At 36.2% G+C, this 25,000-nt stretch overlaps 1 protein-coding gene across 6 annotated transcripts in view; it reads left to right on the top strand.

Annotated features, from left to right (window-relative positions):
• Positions 1-10,800: 10,800 nt before the first annotated feature.
• Positions 10,801-25,000, top strand: part of LOC121735368 (protein turtle) — a 110,257-nt gene continuing 96,057 nt past the window's right edge. For all 6 annotated transcript variants that reach the window (XR_006036847.1, XR_006036848.1, XM_042126206.1 and 3 more), the window contains exon 1: positions 10,801-11,015. The gene's annotated coding sequence lies outside the window, so the exon portion shown is untranslated. The remainder of the gene's footprint in view (positions 11,016-25,000) is intronic.

The following is a 25,000-nucleotide window of genomic DNA, read 5'->3' as shown; positions in this document are numbered from 1 at the left end:
CGAGGTATACCTAGTATACTGTGGTTCGGATGGTGCTGTAAGAACTCCTGATTCTTTATAAATACAAGTTTGGGAGTTTCGGCGTTGTTTTAAGAACGAAAAGCATATGCTACTATGCAAATAACATTCATCATCATCATCATCACTACCATATTATACCATGCATCGTTCCATGGCTATCAAGCGATAATTAAAAAAAACTATACTTACCTATTTATATAAACCTGAAGAGTATGTTTGCTTGAACGCGTTAATCTCAGGAACAGGTCCGATTTAAAAACTTATTTCAGTGTTAGATAGCTCATTTATCGAGTAAGACTATAGGCTAAATATTATCACGCTAAGACTAATACGACCGAAGAAACTCAGGAGAATGTGGAAAAAACGGAGGAAATATAAGAAATTACCAACTACTGGAGCAAATTTTTATGGCAATATTAAGCACAGATATAGAGTAGACCAAGTAAAGGAAGTAGGGACATAAGCTATTTTTTATGGAAAAATGTACGGTTTCCGTAAAATTCCTAATTTATGCGGGCGAAGCCGCGTCTAGTCTAGTCCTTTATAAGCATCTAGTCTTTTATAAGTTTTCTATGAAAGTACTAGATTTTCGATAAAAGTACTAGATAAGAATATACTTAGTAGGGCCGTCAACATGATCCGGGGGGGGGGGGGGGGCATGCCCCCCCCCCCCCCCCCCCCTGGATCATGTTGGAAATGTACAGTTCCAGTGAGCGGTGAGATACTGTTTTTGCGCGGGTGGAGCCGGGCCGCGTTGCCAGATATTTTTTGTGCGAAGTCAGGACTTTGGAACTTTTTACTTATGTGAAAAAGCGGGATTTTCCGTAAAAAGCTGCGGGACATGGTATAAAAACGTATAAAATCAAAAGTTTTTAGATTTTTTTTCTTTTTGTTTGACTTAAAATAACGTTTACGTGATAAATGATAATAGATAGCAAAAGTAGCCAAAGAAACTCCTCTCTCTCCCACGCTCTTATCTTCATTACGCACCTTTCTTTATCAGCACGCTGCACGTATTCTAGTTATCCTCGAAAAGCGGGACTGTGCCTGTCCCGCGCGGGACATTTAATTTTGATTAAAAAATCTTGACGTCCCGCCAAAATCGGGACGTCTGGCAACGCTGAGCACCTATGTCCTACAGTCTACACTGTAAACCCACAGTTTTTATATAGTAGGTACTATGATAAAATTATATTTGTTACATATCTCTATCATTAAAATTACATGACTACTTAAGCATCTCGGGCGTCGTAGATCTAGCACCTAGTTAGATTTACCTAGCTACTTTCATATTCTCTAAGCTTTTGTAAATATTAAATTAAAGATGCTCATCCTCTAAGCTACATTTGTAGGTACTTAGGTAAAAGATAGGAATAAATTAAGAATTATTATAACATTTTAAACTTTCGCGTTGCATTATAATTAAACTTTTTAATCGGGACTTAACGCGACTTATTTAAGTAGTAATGCTACTACGAGTACATACTTTTTCTCGACGTTTCGGCCGTGTTGCAACGGCCGTGGTCACGAGGGGACTGCAGGAGCGCAACGTCTTTGTTTGCACCGGGCGGTCTGTTCTACGACTACCCTCGAGTTGTCCAATATTTGTGTTCCAATACACTGAAAGTCAGTAGGTTCACTGCGACACACAACACTAACTGTATCCGGGTTTACACTTATAGACAGAGGTGACACACGCGGTTTGCACTTATTGATCACTGGATTCCAGACGGGCGACAATTTATATCCGTCCTCACGATTGAAATTTTTGTACTTTTTAATTTCAATTGCTTCACGTATTACTCTCGTGTGGTAATGACGATCCGTAGAGAGGATTTTAGGGTCGTGTAGCTCCATCCAGTGATTAGTCCCCATATCAAGCAGATGTTCTGCTACCGCGGATTTATTTGTCTGGCGATTTTTCACTGCGCCTTTTAATGTACTCGTAGTAGCATTACTACTTAAATAAGTCGCGTTAAGTCCCGATTAAAAAGTTTAATAAATTAAGAATTATTATTATGAAATGTAGCGCTAAGCTCACATATATAAAGTAGATATAGGTACCTACGCGCAAGGTACGCGTAATATAAAATATTATAGTGTTTTGTAAAGTAAGTAGGTAGGTACAATAAAATTTCATAAACAATTCATTTGAACCCTAGCTTCAGCGTTTGTATTGTCAATAAATAATCTGAATTATTATTCTAGATAGGTACCCTACCAACTGAAAAAAAGTTTCGTTATCGTACCTAGTGTGACATTGAAATAACTAACATTACGGTACTGTGACTATACAGCAATTATACTACGTAGAGAACTGATTTAATACTGTGATAATAATAATGAAATCTATAGGTCAGGTAAGTAGGTTATTTTTAGGTAAGTATTTAAAATGAATGATCATTTTGCAATCAGGTGAAAAACATGTTGTTGCTCAAATCCCATCTCATAAAACTTTATTTTATTTCAGATTGTTACGAATATTATTATGCGATGTTGTTCTCTAACTTTAAAATTTGTTTCCGCGAAAAATTCCCAACTATCTAGAATTTGGCACCGAATTCTGTTGAAATTTTATTTGTTTATCAGCATTTGCACGTTGCCACTTATCTACTTATTACCTGCAGTTTATTATGTTATTATCGAATAATAGGAGAGATGATGATGATGAGTTGTAAGTATCTACTATAAATTTGGGCGCCACATTAACCAACTTCTCCTATATTTAATAGGAGAAGGTTGTTAATGTGGCCCCCCCTCTTTGTTTATCAAGCATTATTTAAAAAATATAGGAGTCAGAAACCTAAAAAATACATTATGGGACTTCTAATTCATTTGTTTAAAAACATGTCCTATTGAGAATAAATAAAACTCGTGCAGGATAATCGAAAGTTTTAATTATTCATAATCAATCACATTTGGTATTTTGAGATCAAGTGATGATATTGTGACCCCCGGAGGGTCACATTAAATGTATTGCACAATTGAAACTTAACGGCAAAAATTACAAATGTACCTGATAGTCACCTTCAGAGCCTCCACAGGCTACATAGCCCTGCATAAGTCAAAAATTTGATACTGTACCCATGGCTCTCCAGCTCTGTCATTGGAATAAATTGTGTCGCAGAACATGCACGGCACGTCCGCGTTTACAGGAACCACATTGATATTAGATATTTGTGAGGGTATATGAGTCGTCATAATTAGTATTTAGTATTTACGGCGTTTTCATCAGTTTCAGAGTTACTGCTGGATATTAAAGTGTCTCTCTGGCGTCAAACGGCATCCCTACCAGGCACCAGCGCCTTCTCCATCTTGGTTACGTCTTCTACGTCATGAATCACTCTTACATATCTATTCTGTGCTCTTACATCCCAGGTAGCACAAAATTGCTGAGTAGCGTCTGTGGGCACGTTTTTTACATCGCCATTTGCTATGAAAAATTGATATTTAAGCTTCTACTCAAGCTCTATATGACCAAATTGGGCACACTTTATATAGCAAATTATTACTATATAGAAGCGATTGCTAAGAAGTTTTTGTCATTTAGGTCGCTTTCACGTTACCAAAAAACATAGATAATAAAAATCTGAAATACGAGTATCACACGACTATAAATATAATGTGGCGACTACAGAATTAAATGATTTTTAAAACATTGACGTATTACATAAATTTTATGAAAATTGTTACTCGCCATAATATGAGCCTAATTTTATATGCAAATTAAGTGTTACTGTTAATGTATCTATGAATTATAAGTAAATTTTTAATGCGCTTCTAATTTTCGATGGTTTCATAAATTGTTTTAATAATTAAAACATATTTTTCAAAAATTTAATTTTTTATTTGTCACTAAAAGCTGAAATTAAGTTTCCTAAAAGTCTAAAAACCTATTCGGTTAACATAAACCACTCTTAAAAACAACTTATTATTAGACGTAACAGAAATTAAACGTTAAAATCGATAATTCATAAAATAAGAATGTCAAAAAATATGGCGATGCGACTTAAATTGCAAAAAGTGACGATTACTCTTAAACGAAGCTAATTCGAGAATGATAGCGATGTAGTTTGGTTTTTTGGATCTGTAAGATACCTCTAAAATGCTATTGGTAATGAAATAAGCAAAAATTTTGACAGATTGCACTCCATCAAAACCAATTAAAGGTCTCCAAAACACCAGGTCTTCAAATATTGAAGCAGTAACGTTTATGAAAAAAAAAAAAACTATAGATAACGGTATGAAAATTTACCCGATACTAGAAATAACGATAAACGTTGAAATTAATAACGGTAAACGTTATAACGATAAATAGGATTTATAACGGTAAATATAATATTATGTTCTTTGATAACGTTAGTACGTTACTACAACAAGCTATTGAGAATTAAATCTAAGTATCTATTTACAATATTATGCTTTTTAACCGACTTCCAAGAAGGAGGAGGTTATACGTTCGGTTGTGGATATTTTTATTTTTGTATTATGTTCGTCTGTTTATGTATTTTTTTGTATGTTCAACGATCATTTCACCGTTTGTGGACCGATTTTCAAGATTTTTTCGCTATTGTATCGGGTTTAATCCGAATTTGGTACCATGTTCATAAAAAAGGTGATTTCATACTGGGATCCATAAGTAATTGAGAGAATTCCTCGCTATTTATACTAAAAGGGGAGGATAGGGATGGGTAGGGAAGGGAATAGGGGAGGGTAGGGAAGGGAATAGGGTAGGGGATTGGGCCTCTTGTAAACTCACACACTCGGCGAAACACAGCGCAAGCGCTGTTTCACGCCGGTTTTCTGTGAGAACGTGGTATTTCTCCGGTTGAGCCGGCCCATTCGTACCGAAGCATGGATCTCCCACGTCTAAAGAGTTCGGAGTTTTGTTCAGCACCTTCGGACCATAGTATATCTTGGTGCAAAATCTTACTTTTGGTAACCATATTATGCCTGGAATACTTTATACAAAAGCAAAATCGGCATATGTTTCCATTTAAATTTTGAGGAGCTCCTTCGATTACTTGGATCCCGTTACCAAATTTCTACCTTGGTACGCTAAGTACCAATTATAGGTAAGATCAAAGGTATCTGTCTCAACCTAAAAGACTGAAAAGTGCTAAATAGGTTCAAAATACGATGATGCATTGTGTGAGGGAAGTAATGATCATGACGAATAATCTAATATGCTTAGTAGCATATGCTTTCAGTTCTTAAAACAACACCGAAACCCCCAAACATGTATCTTCAAGGAGGTTGGAGTTCTGTTCACCGCCTTCGAACCAACCTATGGAAACATACGACATAATATCATTGTTCACGTACAAAATACAAATAATAAGCGTCGGATAGCATTTTGGTACAAATTGAGTCTGTGAACGGTCCGAAACGTTACAAGAGTGGTGACAATATATATATATATATATATAAGTAAGTTCCATCTATATATATATATATATATATATATATATATATATATATATATATATATATATATATATATATATAGATGGAACTTACTTGGCTAGAAATTACTGTATTGGGAGCTTCCATATGACAGCTGTGTAAAAACGCTATATTACACAGCTTTTTATGAAAAAATATAGTTTGCTATGTTATATGGCGCTATTTGGCTCTTTCTAATGTAAATCACCGCTACATCACTGCAATATGACCAAAAACGATATAAGCCTAATCTTACATAGCATTTGTGCTACCTGGGATGTAATGTGACCCCCGGGGCCACATTACGACCAATGTCTGGGACAAAATTACATTCCGTAAGGAGAACAGTTTGATGTATCCGATGTTTGAAAATAAAAGCCAAATATTTCTGTTTCTTAACAACTATCGAAATAAAATCACACACACTTAAAAGTTTCGCCGGTCGCAATTGGGTCGCAAGTTTAAACTCGATCAAATGACAATCGAACTTGACAGCCTCTGTTGGATTTGTACGGCGCTGAAAATAGTATGCCGCGAGCATCTGGATAGCGTTGTTAAAACATTAAAATATTGAAGGGGGCCATTATAATGGAAAAGGTGGCCCCTGCACATAGGCCCCTGCACATATTGTGTGCAGGGGCCACGTTACCTCCTTTTACCTGTAATATTATTTTCTCAATCAAATTCAATAGCCAAATATCTAGTCGTAACATTTACTCCGTTGCGTAAATAATAAATATTCGTTTATCGCGCGGGAACCGTACGTATTTCCAGGATGAAAAGTATCCTATGTCCTTTCCCGGAACTGAAAGTATCTCCATACCAAAATTTTAGCAAAATCGGTTTAGCGGTTTGGGCGTGAAGAAGTAACGGACCGACAGACAGACAAACAGATACACATTCGCATTTATAATATTAGTATGGATGCGACGAACAGACACACATAATAATATTATGTCTACATAGTATTCATACCTCGAGAGCGGGAATCCCATAGATTTTCAATTGTTATGCGACAGCCGGGTGCCGCTTGGGAATTGATGGATTAATATTCTAATTTTTTTAAACGGGCTTTGGCCCACCACGGTATCTCCAGTGTCACCAGGATCGACAGCGGTATCCAACTACGTAAACCCTTTGTTAAGATCTCAGGGAGTCCGAGGGACATGCTAAAGTTGTCTTGGGACCCGCAACGAAATTAATCAGAAAATAATAGGAGTAGGAAGAATTTAATATTGTAATGTCTAAGGCTGGTATAAAGTCAGTACTCAAGTTGCATCTCGGTCTCGGTTCAGGCTTTGTGATTGGTTGGCTATCAAAATTTGGACCAATCACAGAGCCGAATCGCGTCTTGAGACCATCGCATCTTAAGTAATGACAATTTATACCAGCCTAGGATTTAGGGCTAGTGCTTACTACAGGACTTAGAACCAACTTAGAACAATTAGTTTTGTCCAAAAAAATATGCGTTTCCCGTGCGTTAAACCACCTCCTGCGTGAACAAAGTCGCGGGCAACATCTAGTAGGATAATGTAGAGGATAATAGAACAAAATTTTGTGTTAGTTTAGCACAATCATTAATCTATTTAATGGACTATTATTGCTAATGGGCCGCCATTTCTGCTACATTGATTATTAATATAAAAGTCTTTGACTTTGGAGTTATCGAGGATATCGTTTGTTGGGTTAAAATCCAACCGAGCGCGGTACCCTATTAAAAATCGGCCAAGTGCAAGTTGGATTCGCCCATGAAGAGTTCCGCAGCCGCAATAAGGTTTATTTTTGTGAAATTGAAAGGTTTTTGATTTATTTTTATATTTCATTAATTTAATTTAACTTTCATTAAATCAACAACGATTTAATGAAAGTTAAATTAAGGTTTACCATTTATGACGTATTATAAGGAAAACTACTTGATCTCGTTCAAACCAATTTTCGTTGATAGTTTTTATAGTAATGTACATCATAAGTATAATATTTTTTTAGACTTATCATGCCTCTACTTTAGAAGTTAGGGGGGGGGGGGGGGGGTCACACATTTTACTACTTTGGAAGAGTCCCCTCTCGCAAACTATTCAGGTTAGAAAAAAATGAAAATCAGAAACTTCAATATGATTATGAAGACCTATCTATAGATACCTCACACGCATTGGTTAGATGAGTTTTTTTTTATTTGGTTTCAGTTGTACCTACCTATGAGGACCCCTAAAATTTTTAATATTTTTTCCATTTTTGTATCAAAATCTAATAATTTATGAAGATACAAACCATCAAACATTGAGAAAACATTTACTTAGACAAAATGTTCTCGTTGGCCCTTGAGAGAAATCGATTATTATTATTATTTATTACTTACTAAGCAATGGCTCTAGTTTGATAATATAGTTACAATATAACAGGAATGAAGACGATATCAAACTGAGTACCGCTAGTCAGTGCGGCGCTCACAAGAAACGTGAGAAAAACACCATCACTGATAAGATTTTCAAACATTTTCATGGTATGCTGACCTAGGGTATGCCGGCATTATGACGTCCAAAGTAATCTTCTAAGACGTACAATATTACTTAGAATTCAAGCTATGATAGCAATTTGAAATTCTTTAAACAAAAAACACTGAGTTGCCTGTCTGTGAAATCTTGTAATTAATTTAAAATACAATATTTTCATTAAAAAAAGCAAGTGCAGTTTTGTATCTTTAAGATAACGTGAACTAACTAATGAACGTGGGAATAAAATCCAGAATCTTAGTACATATTTGGGTTGAAAGTTGAAAGTGTAGACAAGATAGAGGAAGTAACAAAAACCATGAGATATTTTGTTAACCACATCGGAAATTTTCGGATTAGACGAAAAAAGATTTAAAAAATTGTATCAATAAATACTAGCTGTTTGATGCGAAAGTATCTCTGTCTGTCTGTCTGTCTCGCTTTCACGCCAAAACTACCGAACCGATTGAAATGAAATTTTGTATACAGATAGTCTATAAAGCCTGAGAAAGGACATAGGCTACTTTTTTACTGGAAAAAAAGGGTTGTAAGGGGGTGAAAATACGAAAATTTGTTCAAAGTAAGTTAGTTCCGAAAAATGATACTAGATGGCGCCGTGCGTCTCTTACATCGCGCTAACGCTTGCCCAACATCTTTCTATAAGAGGTGGTATCATCATGTATTAATTTTCTTTCGAATTTCTTTTTTGCGTTATTTAATAAGCCAGTACTTTATATTATCTATACTTCTATACTAATATTATAAATGCGAAAGTATCTCTGTCTGTCTGTCTCGCTTTCACGCCAAGACTACCGAACCGATTGTAATGAAATTTTGTATACAGATAGTCTAAAGCCTGAGAAAGTACATAGGCTACTTTTTTTACTGGAAAAAAGGGTTGTAAGGGGGTGAAAATACGAAAATTTGTTCAAATTAAGTAAGTTTCAAACATTCATACTAGATGGCGCCGTGCGTCTCTTACATCGCGCTAACGCTTGCCCAACATCTTTCTATAAGGGGTGGTATCATCATATATTAATTCTTTTTCGATTGTTATTTCTTTTTTGCGTTATTTAATAAGTCAGTACTCTGTATATATATAATATATACAGTGACGTAACCTTAAACCTATCAATGATAAATAGTTTATGGGTGAAGTTGTGTAATTGGGGGGCTAAATAAGCTTTAAAATTTGGCATAAAAGATAAAGTTTAATTTTAAAAAATGAAATATTATGTGCACACTGCACAGCTGTTTTGATTTAAGGGGTACCAGGGTTTTTTTTATAAAAGCTTTTGACACCAATTTTGTTGACATCGCGCGCTATAAACTGAAGTCCACGCGGACGAAGTCGCGGGCAACAGCTAGTATATATATATATACAAGAATTGCTCGTTTAAAGATATAAGATTACAGCCTCATAAAATATATAGCTGTTGTTATAGCAATATAATTATGTAGGTATGCATAGGTAGAAATATAAAAACTCTTGCTCTATTTTTGGTACCTTTTTTTTTTTATTTTTTGGAGAGTGTAAACGTAAGTAGTAAGTACATACGTATAATATACTAATTATTGCGTGTTACATATGATAATTTGGTAAATAGTACGAAATATAAGCTCATAAATAATAATATTTGATGCCCACGATGTAAAAAGTCGCCAGACAAGAAATTAAAAATTGCAATCTAGAATATAACGAACTCACACAAAACAAGTTTTACATTTGAATAGAGTGAATATAGGCATCGTTATCGTTTCGATAACGTATTAATTAAAAACAATTTAAGCCGTATAACGCATCCTTGCTACTTTTCTAATTTACGGAAAAAATCCTAAAACTGAGACTCTACATAGAGACAATATTAGTAGGATATATGACGTAACTCAGAGCTCTACGTTTAATCTCTCATCCATGCTGGCAACTTGGTTATGGAAAATAGAAAACATTGAGACAGAAAACCATTGAGGAGAGAGGACATTTTTTTTATGAAATTAGGGGGCAAACGAGCAAACGGGTCACCTGATGGAAAGCAACTTCCGTCGCCCATGGACACTCGCAGCATCAGAAGAGCTGCAGGTGCGTTGCCGACCTTTTAAGAGGGAATAGGGTAATAGGGGAGGGTAGGGTTGGGAAGGGAATAGGGGAGGGTAGGGAAGGGAATAGGGTAGGGGATTGGGCCTCCGGTAAACTCACTCACTCGGCGAAACACAGCGCAAGCGCTGTTTCACGCCGGTTTTCTGTGAGAACGTGGTATTTCTCCGGTCGAGCCGGCCCATTCGTGCCGAAGCATGGCTCTCCCACGTATTCATCAAAGTAAGTATAGTTTTTACGTTAAAAATTAGTAATTATACCGCGTGAACGATTTTTAGCATATCTAGTGCCACAGAATACATAAAATTATAAATAGTGCTTACCAAGTAAATAACACAGCTGTTGAGTTTGTTTATAACTAGACCACGCCTGCAACTCCGTTGCACCAAAATTCATTCATCTCGCGTGAACAGTACATTTTTCTTTTTACTTAATACTTAGGCTTTACTATAGGTATGTACTACATTTTTATTACTTATATCTACTTTAAATATACAAAAATATTGAATACCTACATAATATTGCAGATATCGTAGGTACCTACAACAATTGCAGACATCGTGCATGCTTAAAACATCATCTGCATTACTGTAGCTATTAAATCCTCTAAGATAACGTTAGTAATAGTCGAAATAGAAGTGTGTCAGGTATTGTGGATGCGATCTGGCGACTGGCGATGAAGTCGGGAAGCTGGTTGTGTCGACGCGTGCGCGGGAGGGCGCCCCGGTCGCCAGTACTCTCCGCGTCGTCGAGCGAGGCGCCCGCGTCCCTACGTCCCTCCATAAAAAAAACCATGGCACCCACCGTCTAATCTCAGTGTACCACACCAAGTTTAAGTGATGACTTCGTAATATATACCCAAGTTGCGCGGTGAACCGGTACGGGAGGCTGCGTCGCGCCCGCCGTGGAATGCGGCAATTTTAACTGCGGACCTCGGGACCCATATACGAATTGGAATCGACAAGGTAAGACTCAGTTTCTGTCCTATTTTTCGTGGAGCGATATCTGGGGAGATCAATTTTGGGAGCTCTACGATTGGTAGAGCGTAAGTTGTGTTTGTACTTTAATTCATTTCTCCGTTTACATAAACCTGATTCCCCGACGCATTTGTAGTAAATCAACTATTTTATGAAGATGGAAATGAAAAGTACAAGTATCGACTAAAGTTATCTCATGTAGAGAATATAGAGACTCTGTAGATAAATTAAATTTCAGTTACTACTTAGTAGAGCCAATATATTATCTATTCTGTGATAGCTTTCTTATTTGAATTTAGCTTTAGACATTTTGAAATAAAATACTTACTTAAATAAAGGCTTATGTGCTAATATAATAGGGTAACTAGTGTTAGTTTTTTTTCGTGTGGGAACACAGTGTAGAGTCTATTCAACTTTAGTTTCCCACGACCCATTTTAAAACTGAATGTTTATATAAGCCTATTCGCTTATCGACAAGTAAAAGTATTGTTTAATCAATTAAAACCTTTATCATTATAATTAGAACTGTACATTTTGGAATTGATCCAACTATTGACATAATATGTACATGATACAATAGGATTCTGTTATCACTTTTATATGTATTTTTCAATATCCATTTCGTATTATATAGGCTAGGTCTTTCTTGTGAGTTGTGACATAGGCAGCCTTTGCCACTGATATTTTATTCGAAGTAATCGATTTTGATGACATGAAATGGCCGTACATTTTACGAATCTTCTGAAGGCAAGTAACGCCTTCTTTAGTTTTGATAATCTGACTGGAGAGTCTTCTTGCAACGAGCAAAGCTTCATTAATTTATTCAGTTACGTTTAAGCATATTCTGCAAATGCAACACTATACCTCTTTATCAGCAATTTACATTTTCTAGAAAAGTTATATCATGAAAAATATATGCCAGCTAAGCGTTAAACAAATTATTACGAAGATTACTTTGAGTTTAACTGAGTTAAGACAATTTCTCTTTGATGCCCGTTATTATACGTCAAGAACAAAGTTTATAAATGCGTTAATCATAAAATCATTATGTAAAAGCCATGGGGAACTATGATGCAAGCCATTATGTAATCATAACGCAAATAAAACATCTTCGATTTGTACTTACAAGACATCTAATGAAAGGCATACTGTACTGTACTTATTTTAGGGTATTAAGGTAATATTAGGATTTAGGACTCACAGGTACATTTCTTGTACACAAATTCTGTCAACAAAAAGAAGTCAGAAACTATCATATATATCAAAATCATAATACAATATTTCTAAATAGGTTAACAAAGCTAACACTTTAGAACGTCTACCATGAGGCCTACCACTGCACCGGTTCGGGAACTTAAACCCGGCGAGAAGAACCGGCGCGCGGCGCGGCGTAAGAAACTCGCATACTTACATTCATTCTCAGGATTCTAAAGTAAAAATCTTAGTCAAAATAAATATTTCAAATATTATCCAAATTGTTTCTAGTTCAAGTATGAAGAGGTAACAGACGTTCTTTCGCATTTAGAATATTAGTATGGAAGTTTTTCATCAATATTAACGATCAACGCAAACACAAGCATCTTTTAAAATGTCACCATAAGAATCGTTTAATGTAGATCGAAGTGGAAATTCCCCAAAATCGGGGAAACGTGAACATGGCAAACAAGATTGATATACTTTTGAGCATTGACAATTTGTTTTAGCAGATTTATGCACGGCGCAGATTACATTAGATTGATCGCTTTCTGTGCTCTGATTTCACGGTGAAACGCCTTCGAGCTCACAGAACGTCCTGGGAACCAAAATAACTAATATAGAATGGGTATTTAATACAGGCCGAATAAAATTTACCTGCTTTGTTTAGCTAAAGCGTTCTGAAGCACAGATATTCATAAGTTTTAGGAACGGTAACAAAAATCTCGCATTTCAAATCTAGGTTCAAAATGTGAGACCAATGTAATAATATGTTAACTACGATTTGCGAACATTACCAAAAAATAAAATAAAAACTTGAGAGGTGTTCCAGGGACATCCGGATGGAACGAAGTTAAGTATAAATAAAAAAAAACAAAGAGAGAGAGAGAGAGAGAGACAGAGAGAGAGAAACACGCGCTACCGCACGGCTTACAACTATAGCATTTTTGCTCTAGTTGTAATATACCGAAACTTTTGTGTCTATGTCGTTACAACTTTTACCGTCTAGCCCCCTTTCACAACTCGCGATAAGGAACTTCGTTCCTATAAGTCTACAGTGCGAGATGAATAAAACTCGTCAAAACCGTCTTAAAATAACATTCTGCATCTAGCTCTCAAACAATATTAATAATTACCTAATTTGGCAAGATATTATGAATTAAGTACTTACCTAATGTTTTTGTTGCATAAGTATAATAAAATATACCACAATATACAAAATACGAATTCGAATCCGACTATAGCATATAGTGACAATATTGTGTAGTCAATACACCTGTATTCGATGTCAACTTTTTAATGGTCAAAAGGACTCTGCTTAATGGTGAGATGAATTCGAATCTCGGCCATTGTGTCGGTAATGTTTAGTATCTACCTGAGTGAATGGCACACCCTATGGGGTTCCGTGAGAAATTCCCCGAAATGTACAAGTGAATTACTGGATCATTTGTAGCTTCGACACTTTTATGGCGTGACCAATTTCTGTTTCTATAGATCGTCTTTAAAGAATACTTTTTTTTATGAAATAAGGGGGCAAACGAGCAAACGGGTCACCTGATGGAAAGCAACTTCCGTCGCCCATGGACACTCGCAGCATCAGAAGAGCTGCAGGTGCGTTGCTGGCCTTTTAAGAGGGAATAGGATAATAGGGGAGGGTAAGGATGGGAAGGGAAGGGAAAAGGGGAGGATAGGGAAGAAAATTGGGCCTCCGGTAAACTCACTCACTCGGCGAAACACAGCGCAAGCGCTGTTTCACGCCGGTTTTCTGTGAGAACGTGGTATTTCTTTTCCCATTCGTGCCGAAGCATGGCTCTCCCACGTATAATTTTGAAGTTTAATTTAAGAACGTTTAATTATATTTGAAGCTCGCAAGTCGCAAGTCCGGTTATCGCGCGGGAACCTCATATTTTCCGGGATAATAAGTATCCTATGTCCATCCCCGGGCCTCAAAGTGTAGGTATCCATACCAAATATCATTCAAATCGGTTCAGAGTTCAGACCTTAAAGCGAAAGGAATAAAAAATAGAGAGTCACATTTATTAAACTAAAATTGTCTGCTCTGTATATAAAAGTTTTGTTTGATGAGGATGACGAGAACACCTGTAACATAATATTAATAATTAAAATATTGATATTGATAAGTACAAACCACGAGGCTAGTCTCAAATTATACAAAACTAGCTACTTGACCGAGCTTTGCTCAGTATTCGATAAAACACGAATAAAATGACATTTTCCAAAAAATGATTCCTAGATAGATCGATTTATCGCCCCCGAAACCCCCTAATATACTAAATTTCATGAAAATCGTTGGAGCCGATTGCGAGATTTCAATTATATAATAATTATTTACAAGAATTGCTCGTTTAAAGATATAAGATAAGTCTTTGATTTCATATTGATGAATACTCTGGCTTTTCACCAATATTGTCCCTTTTGTTCAAGTACTAAGGAATAAGAAGAGGCCTCGTTTGGGGCATACATTTCAATGTAATTAAGCTGAGGCTCCTAGTTGTAGAATTTTAGTACGAGAGAATTAGTCTCTCTAGTACTTAAAAGTTCATCAAAAATTCTTACACAATAGTGTGTATTTGTGCACGACGCTGGGAAGTGTGTCAAGTCGAGCCGCGACGACGGAGCCACCGCTGGAAATTCCCGTGACAATATGTTGCCAATTTCCATGACATGTCAAGTATGAGCTCATATTATAAAGTCCTCAAGTGTGAGAATATAGCATGTTTTTAAATTATTCCCCATTTCTAGTGGTAGAGTTTATGAAATTGTCAGCTGTCGAAGCGCAATGGTTGAAAATTCTATTGAAAAGTTATTGCGCTTTGAGTTATATTACCTTTTAGGTACTAATCAAATTAATAAATATTTTGCGCACTAAGTGACTGTTTCGCCACTTACTGATAAATTCCGGATATCATCATCCACAACTTATCTAACAGATAGAATATGTAGTATCTGTCAGATAAGTTGTGGACATCCATATTTATACGTGGGAGAGCCATGCTTCAGCACGATTGGGCCGGCTCGACCGGAGAAATACCACGTTCTCACAGAAAACCGGCGTGAAACAGCGCAAGCGCTGTGTTTCACTGAGTGAGTGAGTTCCCTCTATCCTCCCCTATTACCCTGTTCCCTCTTAAAAGGCCGGCAAGGCACCTGCAGCTCTTCTGATGCTGCGAGTGTCCATGGGCAACGGAAGTTGCTTTCCATCAGGTGACCAGTTTGCTCGTTTGCCCCTTATTTCATTTTTAAAAAAACCTATCCGGCACTTATCAGGAAGTGGTGAAACAGGTCCTGAGTATATTTTGTCCGACGAGCAGGTGATCAGACTGCGTTATCCTAACCAAACTTGGATATAAGATTTTTCCGTCGGTAATCGAATCCACGAAATTTAACCCATCAATTTCCAAGCGGAACACGAAGGCATTAAGACAAGAAGATGCACCTTAAATTGATAGACTTGCTGCCCATCGCGGGCAGCAAGTCATCAATATGCACCCTATAATTCTAATTTTGATCGTGTCATTGAAAAAAAAATCCACATCCGAATATAAAACCTGAACCGTTTTTGTAAGCCGTTTAAAAATGCATCGCCCCGTCACGTTGCAATGTAAACCCATCCCATATACCGATTACCGTCAGCACGGTAAATCTGTGGTTTCCGACACCGCGATATCGTCGGATGCGGCGGTATTGAGCTCTCATTAAACGCTCGCAACTAATCACTCATATCCAGCTTGTCAAACGTATTAATGGACTGCCGATACATCATTCACACGATTTGCCATCCACTAATACATATAAACGCAATGATTTAGCAGGACTAGTGATCAGCGGGGCTAAAATGGTCACATTTAGCAATTCCTCTCAATCAATTCAGCAAATGAATTGTCAATACTGTCAAACTGACAAATGTCAAATCAGTACAAAAATACAGAAATGAATTGCAAGCAGAGTTGCATTTTGCGATTTAAGAAAAATGAATCATAATTATTATGATTCATATTAATATAATATGAATCATAAAATTAAATGGAGACCTGTCATTATATGCTGATGATACTTGCCTTTTCTATTTTGGCCATAAACTAGACCTTATTTTACAAGAAGCGCAAGACGACCTAAATATGTTAAATAGATGGTTTCTCTCAAGTCTACTTACTATCAATGTAGCTAAAACAAACTTCATAATTTTCTCAGCTAAAAATAAAAAGATACAAAATTTTACCCCCCTAAAAATTAACGATAAAATTATAAATAAAGTAACTAACGAAAAATACTTAGGTCTCAATTTAGATAATAAACTAACTTGGAAACCCCATATAGAAAAAGTAAAACAAAAAATTAATTCACTAACGGGCGCGTTGCGCGGAGTAGTTGGATGCCTACCGCAAAAAATACGGTACGTAATTTATAACTCGCTAGCTAAGTCACATATAGATTACTTGATCGAAATCTGGGGGTCGTCTGCTAAAACCAACCTTAAACACCTTCAAATAGCCCAAAATAGATTAATTAAAACATTATTTCACTATGATTACCTGACACCTACATCAAAAATTTACAAAGACACGAACATTCTAAATATTGAACAAACATACAAATATTACTCTTGCATTCTCGTCCGTAAAATTTTAAACAAAGATATACACACTAATATTACATTTACAAAAAAGAAAAATATACAAACAAAAGTGTTAAGAAGTGCTAATAACTTAATCTTGCCGATACCAAGAACAAACTACGGGAAGAGAAATGTCACGTACGAGAGTGCACAGCTATACAATAACCTACCAAAGTCGATCAAGGAAACTAAAAGTATAATCGCGTTTAAAAAATTATTAAAACATCACCTACAAGAACAAAAAACAAAATATTATAATAATTAAAAAACTGAACAATCTTCATATTTCCCTATTGCCATTGTAACAAAAATAAAAAAAATAAAAATTACGTAAATTAGATAAGTAGTTTTGGAGATTCGCGAATACAAACATAAAAACATACATACATACATACATACATACATACATACATGCATACATACATACATACATACATACATACATACATACATGCATACATACATACATAATATATACATACATACTGAAAGAACTCCTTTTTTGAAGTCGGTTAGTAATTAAAATAATTCAAACAAATTACCTCCTAATTTACATCGATTACTCATCAAACCTACAAACTTTAGTGTCATATCTAGTCGAAGAAACTTTAGATCAATGTACACGATGTATATTGTTCAACTTGTTTTGCAAGCCACAGTATTACACAGTATGTTGACTCAACTCATCCCTACATTCTAATTAAAACTTTACTTATTCCTACATTAAAATTAACCGTTATGAAGAGGCGAGTTTGCATGCTTGTGATACTGTGTTGCCTTAAAACTTGTTAGACTAAATTGTCTGCTAGACTTGAGTTACTGGAGATCACAATAATGTGTACGAACTTCGGAATCGGAACGGTCCAGTATGAGGATAGTCTACTGCAACCACTTATACTGTGACAACTGGCCTTATCGATTATAAAAATACCCTCAATTGTATTGATATATTTTTTCTTTGTTTACGTTATGAATTGTTAATTTTATAATTATAACAGATTGTAATCTATGTTCTTAGCTCGCTCGATGTGATTTGTAATGTTTACTATAACTTACATTGTTTGTATCTCTTTACTTCATTATCTTTCTCATGTAAGTGAATTTATGTAAATTCTTATGAGAATAAATGTCTTAAAACCTAAAAACCTATATCATGATTCTTCAAAGCGACCATTTTAGCCCCGCTGTACAGAATGTTTTGTGCTCATATAAAATAGTTGCCTGTAGTGGGGACAGTGAGGTTATGTGATCAGGATTTAAAAAATCTTATCCGCACAAAATCTAAAGAATATTATCTGGAATTAAATTAGGAAGTATGATGTGGGACCTCATTGACGAAGTTTAAATAAAAAGGATATTGCACTTTCATTTTAGTTTCACAATGAAATAAGATTTGGAATTCGTGATTAACACAGAAACAATGAATTAGACATTATCAGGAAATTATTATTCGTTGATTAGTGCGGATACCAACTCAAAAAAAGTTATAACAGCTGAGTGGAATATAAAAGCTCAAATCCGCCGAGCGTAAAATGAAAAACGCTCATTTGTGTAATATAAAAGTAAACGGTAATTATTGTGGCAGATAAGGCTTTATTGATGGCGGTGCTAATGGGCAAAGGGTGCCTTATCAACAGGTATACCTGATGCCGGCTGGATCGCAGGACAATAGGATCGTTCAAATTTTGCAATTCACTATTGAATAAAATATACAAATATTGGTACATCTTCTTTCTCCTAAGTTTCTCTTAAAAATATTCAAAAAAACTGTAAGTGCCATGAAAAAATAAATGTTTAATACATAGCCTTCTTGCTGAAAGACGGTCAAACTAGCAGAAACCAGGATAGAGGAATTATACATTACCAGTAACTTCTTACTCTGAAAACCAGTCTAAGGGCTTTTACAATAATATAGGGCATATTCCAATTTCACACTTTCACAGTAAAACATTCCAATTCATCCTATCCAATTACACAGTGAAACATTTTTAATATCAATTTTTGTTTCGAACAAATTGTGTGAGCATTATTCGATTGATTTCAATCAGGGTCGGTTTTAACACTACCAGCGCCCTGGGCGAGATTTCTTTGGCGCCCCTTTTTATCCGGCGCCCTGGGCGGTCGCCCAGCGTTAGGGGGGGAGGGGTCCCCCCCTATCGCCGTTTCTAATTTCAATATATAGTTTTTATATTTATTTTATTTTTAAATCGAGCAGCTGCATTATCAAAATTCTTTTAGAACTTATTTATTGAACAAAAATTGTCTAAATATTCACAAGGGTGAAGCCTAACGAGCGTCGCAGAATTTCGTTCGCGTTAATATCTTTTCATGTGTCACATTTAGCAATTCCTCTCACTCAATTCAGCAAATGAATTATCAAAACTGTCAAACTGACAAATGTCAAATTAGTACGAATTACTAGACATGAATTGCAAGCAGACTTGCATTTCGCGATCTTAAAAAAATGAATATTATAATGATTCATAATATGATTCTTCAAAGCGACCATTTTAGCCCCGCTGGACTTCTGTATGAAACTGAATGCAGCAGAATTTCTGCCAGCCGAAATTCTGCTACTCACAACTCACAAATTACGCTCGTTTGGCTTCACCCCAGTGTATTTTAGGTTATATTCTAAGTAGGGCAACGTAGCGTTTGTCGTCAGTGATTAATGTCAATATGTTAAACATGGTAATACTACGCCCACTCGTTACTTGGTCTGCTTAAAGTAGGTAAGTAGTCAATGCTAAATTACAGATAAATTAAAAAAAAACTGGATGTGATGGACCAAAACTAGATTTAGATAAAATAATTAATAAATTACAACAATAGTTAAAAAAGTTAGTTACAGTTACATTAAAAACAAAAGATATAAACACGTCAAGAGACAAAATAAATAAAATAATGGATTTATGTACATATTATTAGATGTGTTAACATCGTGGGCATGATTTGTAAAAAATCCATATTTGAATTTAAGTACAAGTACATAGTAACGCGTAAAAAGTTTTAATGAATCCAAACTATTCAAAATGCATGTACGGAAAATTCATATTCAAAATGTAAGTATACAAAACTTCCGAAAAATCCCGTGAACGCGTGCGTGTTTTGTTTTGACTTTAGGTTAAAACGCCATGTTATTGTACAAGTAAAAAATTATTTCATTTTTCCAAACCAGTTTCTGTTGAATAAGCTTTTAAAACTCTTTAAATCTCAACTCATCTAAAGAAAGTAATGAAACGCTCGATTTACTTATATATTTTAAACATATTAATATTTTTAACGAGAAAATTACTCTAACTGTTTAGTACATTATAATGTTGTGTCATGGGCATTGAATTGAAAATCAGAAACTACATTTTGCTAATTAATTGAAACAAGAATTTTATTTTCATCGTCTGCATTTGAGTCGGTCGGGGTGACCGTGGATCTATTCACAGGGTAAAGAGTTCTCCCGATGTCATTACACAAATTAAAAAGCTCTGGGCTAATGCCACTGCAGTTTATGTTGAGAATATTATAAGACTAAAGGACTTTCTATATTGGGTGGTTTTGCATACTAAGGGCTTGTTTCACCGCTTCCTGATAAAGTGCCTAAATAGGCTCTTCACAACTTTTTTGATAGATTCTGCATACTTGATCTGTCAAGTTAATTGGTGGATAGCCTTATCAGGAAGTGGTGAAACAGGACCTTAAGGAAAATAATAGGGTAGAATAGATGCATGAAATCTAAGGCTTAGTTAGTTTTTTTTCAAGCGTTATTCTATAAGTTTGCGTATGATAGACATAGATAGATAGTAGAGAAGTACTTACCTACTTATATTAAATTTCTATAGCCGCCCATGATCCCTATTTAAGTCCCCTGTCAATGTTGGAATGGATGATGAAAGCCCATAAACAGACTATGATGGAAAACCATGGATTGCAACCATATTTACCACCGTGAATGCGAAGTTGTGTATTGTGTATTATATAAAATTTACGTGGATCGTGGGCAATCACATACTAATTTTCCCATCGACACGTTATCACTTTTATTAGCCCACCATGGCCCAATGTGCACCCCTCATCTTGAAATATCCAAGAAAACCAAAGACAAACGATGAGGAAGGTAATGATTTCCGTTGGCAACATAACTTTGCAATCCAAAGACTACCCTTTCGCATAGAAAGCATTTAATATTAAAACCACTTATCAAAGTGGTAAAAAGCATCCTCTAGACGGGCAAGATAAGTGTTAATAAGTAAAATAAGGATCGAAGATGTTCCGTGGGTTTCCATTGATGGGTTTAGGCTTACCGCTCACCTACGACAAAACTGTCGTAAGGGTGTGCATTGAGGATATGTCCATTCAAAGTAATGGACGATCTACACATCAGAATCGTATGTAAAAATGTACGTGCGTACGTCATTTGGATGGAATCTGATTATATTACTACGGGAAGTGTTATAAACGCCGTTTCGCCAATGCACATCATTAGACCCACTATTTCAATACGAAGTATATTATGCTCAACACAAAAACTTCTTGTTAGCGGTAGTGTAAGTACTCACATACGGTTTTGCTCGTTCGAGCAATCATGTAGAGTAAAAACCAAGGCTCGGGCTTTCATAGACACATTCAGCATTGCTCGATAGTTTTACTCCTGTTCGAAGGAAATTAGTTACGAATAATAAAAACTAGTGTCAAAAAAATTATCAAGTTACCGGCTCGATTCGAGCCTTCAAACTGGCTCGATGCGAGCCTTCGAGCTGTGAGTTTTGCGGTCCACACGGTGGTTTTTGCTCGATTTCGAGTAAAACTATCGAACAAAACCGTATGTGAGTACTTAGCATTATGCTAAGTACTCACATACGATTTTGCTCGATAGTTTTACTCCAAATCGAGTAATAATTACTGTGTGGACCGCAAAACTGACAGCTCCTGACAGCTCAAAGGCTCGCATCGAGCCGCTCGAAGGATTGATGGAACCGGATCGAGCCGGATTGATGGAATGAAATATATCGATTTAGAATAAAACTATCGAGCAATGCTGAATGTGTGGACGAAAGCCCGAGCCGCGCCAAAACACCGTCTTGAGACTGTCGACGAGGCAGTCCTAAGATGGTCCTCAAATAGTCAAGACTGTCCGAAGACTGTCTTCGGTGAGCGCTTGCCTTAAACAAACAGCCCAAGTGGGGGTTCGAAATACAACACGGAGCTGCTAAGTGGTGTCTTCCCACAGGCACAGGAGTTTCAAGTGAATGGTTCATTCTAACTTTGAACATTTTTTGAATGGTTACTCTTCATTGACTGATGGAAATGTGTGAGATTATGCCGTGAACTTAACAATAATTATTATTGGTATATGCATCAAATTTATTACCATTTAGCAAGCATAAAATACGAATAGTTTATGCAGTATGCCTAGTCTTACAAACGTATTTTAGCACGTGTCACCATTACCAACAATAGCATTACTTTTTCGGTTTCCTTTAAAAATTGATGATGATGACATATTGAGGTGTAAGTAAAATAACAGGCTCTCATGCATCTATCATGTAATACTTTACAAGATGGCGGCGAAAGCTCTTTTTTGATCATGCACCAAGCCTTGTAGAGTTACTTCTTTGAAGAGAACTACTTAATCATTTCAGTATGTTAATGTGTCGTAGGTTTCGTCTGCTAGGCGCCATAGATGGCGTGTGGTGTGTGGGCCGAATAACTGTAGTAGGTGTAGCTTGTACGTTGGCTATCAATCAACCTTTGTTAACTATACTACACGTCGACCACGTCGGTTGGAAAAAAACACAATTTTACTGAAGAGATAGTTTTTATTTATTTTTTTATGAAATAAGGGGGCAAACGAGCAAACGGGTCACCTGATGGAAAGCAACTTCCGTCGCCCATGGAAACTCGCAGCATCAGAAGAGCCGCAGGTGCGTTGCCGGCCGTTTAAGAGGTAATAGAGGAGGGTAGGGATGGGAAGGGAAGGGAATAGGGGAGGGTAGGGAAGGGAATAGGGTAGGGCATTGGGGCTCCGGTAAACTCACTCACTCGGCGAAACACGGCGCAAGCGCTGTTTTACGCCGGTTTTCTGTTAATTTTTGTTCATTAAATATCGCTTTAATGTAATTGGATTAATACCATGGTTTTATAGAAAGCTTCAAACAACACAGGCAAAAATAGCAATATTTTTATAGAAATCTTAAGCTCGATGTGCGGGCAAAACTCGTTGCAGGAAAACGCACAATTTGTAGTGTGTTTTTGCGCCCCATCACTAATGAACAGAGAAAGTATGGGATATGATGCTGTACCACAAATATGTTTATAATTAGGTACCTACTTAATACTTATCTAATATTCGGTTTTGAGATTTTCGACAAGTCTATGTATTCACTAGCGCTCTTCATTGGTTAACGTCAAACAGTTAACCAATCACCAACGCTATTGAAAAGATAAACGTCGGTCAAAAACCTCACAAACTGCGCATAAATCTAGCACCACTATATTTTCGTGAATATAGGACAAGATTGACTAGAAATTATCTAGCATGCTTGGTTGTGGAACCCTTATTTTAATCCGTACCAACTTTTAAAAAACAACCCTTTGATTTTATAATCTTACATAGTATTTACAGTAGGTACCTTGTAGCAGCCCCGTACAGTCATCAACAAATTGTGTATTTTAGACCTTATTCCCTTAGTAATAAGAGCTAGATGTGGTACACCGGATGACCGTCCATGTTCCTGGAATGACCGCTACTTCCCCCCAACCAATTCAATTTTGGTATCCCTGTTTGAGGCTTACGACTTCAACTGGATATCGGTTTTCGGGTGCTGAAATTATATATTTCCCATATTAAGTTGTAATTTTTTTAGGTATAGCGCATCATAATATCAGAAAAATGGACTCAGGTAATTTAATGGGCATACGTTATTTGGCTTACGTCAAGTCAAAATATATTATGTGATCTCTCGACTAGACTTGACTTGATATGACTTTAAAAAAGTGCCAGACAAAAACAGAAGTCATTATATGGCCCGCTGTATTAACATTCATTATAAGTTAGGGTGTAGTAGATGTAGTAACATCAGAGTAGACAGAATGATAGAGTATGCCGTCTTAGAACTGATGTTGAAATTTTTAAATTTGACGTATTATGACGAAAATCGTCGCTAGGGTTGTTAACTTGTTACCTAAGAATTTAAAACTATGACATATTCGCTGGACGTGTTCCTCTTTGGTCGTATTGTTGTTTGTGTTTTGGCACATGCGATTAAAATTGTCAGAATCCAATTTTGAAATCTTTATTTTAAATATTTAAAAATAAATTATATCAGCCAGCGCGAGGCACATTCCGTTCATAATCCTAGTGAAACCCGACGAATTTGACAGATATTGAAACCTGTCCGTTTCTTTGCAGTCGAACTACTGGTAGTTATGTCTATTGTGGTAACATAGTTAAGTAGAAGATAAAGTTGATTTTGCTTCGCTATAACATGGGCGCAAGTTCCGCAGCCTTCATATAAATACAACAAATATAAAGAGAGTTTACACCGCTACTAAAAGCCTCCATTGAGGAGTGGGACAGCTTCAATTTTATTATAACACGGGACTAGGTATAACCCCGGTTAAAAATGAGATATCATGTACTAATTGTTATGCCGGTGCCATAATTTATTGTATATTCTAGGAATAGGCCAGCCTTTCCCAAAGTGGGCGATAACGCCCCGTTGTGGGCGCTGAAGGTCTAAAGGGTGTGGGACCTAGAAAAAAATGGGGGCGTTGTGTAGAGGCTTGGGGGTGATTTGTAATTTCATTTCATCTGGATGCATTTTAAATTGAAACAATCGGGGGGCGCTAAAACATAATTTGTTCTCAAAGTGGGCAGTAGAGAAAATAAGTTCGAGAACCCCTGGAATAGACAGAAAGTAATACTCAGTTTTACTTTTTAGTTTTTCCATTTTTATATTAAGTTTTAAACATGCACTACTGTACTATTAACACACTTCAGTAGTACCTACTCAAAAGCTCAAATATTTTTTATTCGGCACGTTAGTATTCCAACGGCCGCCCACCATTAATTTCGGGTTTGATCATTTCGTTCGCTAAGTTCAAGTGCATGTTTTTGTTACATAAGCCGAGTGGTGGTCAGAGCGGG

The sequence above is a fragment of the Aricia agestis genome, chromosome 2 (genome assembly GCF_905147365.1).
Source record: "Aricia agestis chromosome 2, ilAriAges1.1, whole genome shotgun sequence".
NCBI lineage: Eukaryota > Metazoa > Arthropoda > Insecta > Lepidoptera > Lycaenidae > Aricia > Aricia agestis.
The sequence above is the reverse complement of the archived record's forward strand: the minus strand, read 5'-3'. Positions and strand labels throughout refer to the sequence as shown.